The 2,730-nt window shown below is 38.7% G+C and overlaps 1 pseudogene; it reads left to right on the top strand.

Moving 5' to 3' along the window:
• The first annotated feature begins 343 nt into the window (after window positions 1-343).
• On the top strand, window positions 344-1,414 carry LOC120597127 (interferon-induced protein with tetratricopeptide repeats 1-like; annotated as a pseudogene).
• The last annotated feature ends 1,316 nt before the right edge of the window (window positions 1,415-2,730 follow it).

Here is a 2,730-nt window from a genome sequence, read left to right as displayed (position 1 = left end):
TACATGGGAGTTGCTAATTGATGACTCTGAAAGGCCTGATTTAGAAAGCAGGGTCTTTGATGAGATTTAGTTCCTAGACACCAAATACAATGTGGGAATCCACAACCTACTGGCCTATCTGAAACATCTGAAAGGCCAGAATGAGGAAGCTCTGGAGAGCTTGAAAACAGCTGAAGACTTAATTGAAGGAGAACATGCTGACTAATCAGATATGAGAAGGCTGGTTACCTGGGGCATCTATGTCTGGCTGTATTACCACCTGGGCAGACTGGCAAAAGCCCAGATTTACCTAGACAAGGTGGAGAACATTTGTAAGAAGTTTGCCTTTCTCTCCTGCTATAGAATGGAGTATCCTGAGGTGTGGACTGTGAGGAAGAATGGGTCTTGCTGAAATGTGGAAGAAAGACTTATGAACAGGGCAGGGCCTACCTTGAAAAGGCTCTGGAATTGGCCCCTGAAAACCCTGAATTTAGCACTCATTATGCATTCACCACCCATCGTCTAGACAGCTTTAACAAAGCATCACAGATTGGTGACACACTTTCTCTGCACCCCCTAAAATAGGCCGTCAAGCTAAATCCAGAAGATGCATATATTAAGGCTCTCCTCTCTCTGAAACTTCTGGATAGATGTAAGACAAGATGCTGAAGGAGAAAAGTACACTGAAGTACACTGAACAGCATGTCCTTGCAGATCTACATCTTTTACTACGTGGCCAAGTTTTATTGAAGAAAGGCTCTCTGGATAAACCTCTTTAGCTCCTAAAAATGGCCTTACAGACAATACCCTCCTCTGCCTTCTTGTATCACCAGATAGAGCTTTGCTATAGAACATAGGTTTTCAAAGAAAGAAAGCTACAAACCGGCAGTCTAAAGGACGGAATGGAGAAAATGCTGAATGATAATATTAGCCATATCTCATTTTGAATTTGCTCTGAAACAAAAGCCCGTATTTAACGTTGCTTATATACACCTAGCAGATATATACATAGAAGCAAGCAACTACAGAAAAGCCAAAGATGCTTATCAAAAAGTGTGATGCATGAAATTATTTGAAGAAGAGACCGCGAGAGATATATTTCTACTATGGCCGATTTTAGGAATTTCAAAGGAAATTTGAAGTGGATGCAATTATCCATTACGTAAAAGCAGTAAAAATAGAAAAGGCATCTTTTGTAAAGGATAAAAGTATCATTTCTTTGGTGAAATTGACTTTAAAGAAACTTTGGAGAAATTCATTAGATATAGAAAGCTTGAACATCCTTGGCTTCATGTACAAATTGAAAGGAGAACTGAATAAAGCCCTGGAGTATTATGAGCGGGCCCTGAGAACTCTGTGAGACATGTTCCTTAGGCCTGAAATATGGACTATTGTTACACTTCACTTAATTTAGGTTAACATGTATTAATCATCTTTTCTGCTTGCTGCTTTCAGAAACATATTATGTAATTTACTGTAATAATGTAATTTTTAAATAATTATTCCTACCTGATAAAATATTAGTTGTATTCAGAAAATAGTGAAACGGAATATACATCTTTGTGTGTGAGAGAGAAACCATTTCTCCGTGAATGCTATATACTAGAAATAAGTTTGTTAAGTAGATTTGTATCAAATAAAATATTGCACTCACATTAACGAAAGAAGAAGAGGAGGAAGAAGAAAAGGAAGAAAGAAGAAAGAAGGAAGAAGAAAGAAGTATGGTTTCCCAAATCAGTATGGTGAGTAAAGGAAGGCTTCCTGGAAGAAGAGATATTTATTTTAGATGAGACTGGAAAATTGAATTGGAGTTAACCAGATAAAGAGCAGGCTTGGGAGGGGAAGAATGTTCTAGACAGAAGGATTAATAGGAGAAAACAGTGGGAGACAAGGGAGGAACAGACCTTGTGAAACTTATGATTTAATGCAAAGCTTCTCAAACTTAAAAAATTAATATAATTTCAAGCTCACAGAAAAGTTGCAAGAATAATGTAAGAAATTCCCACATTTTGCCCATTTCCCTTCTCTCTTCCTACCACATACACACACGCACACATACACATTTTTTTCTGAATTATTTGAGAATAAGTTGTAACATCATGAACCCCTAAATACCTCAGATTATATTTCCTAAGAATGAGGACATTCTCTTTTATAACCAATATCAGACAATTTAACATTATATGATACTATTATCTAATCTACAGTCCTTACTGATATGCCACTGATTTCCCCATAATGCCTTTAGAGCTTTTTTTGCCCCAGTCCAAGTCCAACCCAAGGCCATGTGTTGCATTTAGTTGCCTTATTATAAAGTTTCTCAGCCTTCCTTTGGCTTTCATGACCTTGCCATTTTTGAAGAATACAGGCTGGTTATTTATAGAACGATCCTCTGTCTGATGCTTTCTCAGGATTAGATACAGGTTTGGCATTTTTGTCCTAATACCATGTGGTATCTGTTGTGTTTACCATATTTCTGAAGTCTTAATTCTTTAACATCTGCCCTGCTTGCGAATGCTAGACACACCTTATTCTGGCAGCCTGAATTAGGCCTGAGTCACCTTGCCTTGACCTCCTGCCTCCCTCATTGTATCCCCTTGGGAGTTCTCCCCAGGGAGTGCTTTTCGAATATTAACTAGCCAATCCTAAGCCTACTTACTCTGACTGCCTGCTCCTTCCCTTGGAAACCACAGTAGAGGTGCTTGCTGCCCACAGCTGCCCCCCTTTCATCTCAGAGTAAAGACTTCGGTG

Source organism: Pteropus medius, unplaced genomic scaffold (genome assembly GCF_902729225.1).
Source record: "Pteropus medius unplaced genomic scaffold, Ma_sr-lr_union100, whole genome shotgun sequence".
In the NCBI taxonomy this organism is placed as follows: Eukaryota; Metazoa; Chordata; class Mammalia; order Chiroptera; family Pteropodidae; genus Pteropus; species Pteropus medius.
The sequence above is the reverse complement of the archived record's forward strand: the minus strand, read 5'-3'. Positions and strand labels throughout refer to the sequence as shown.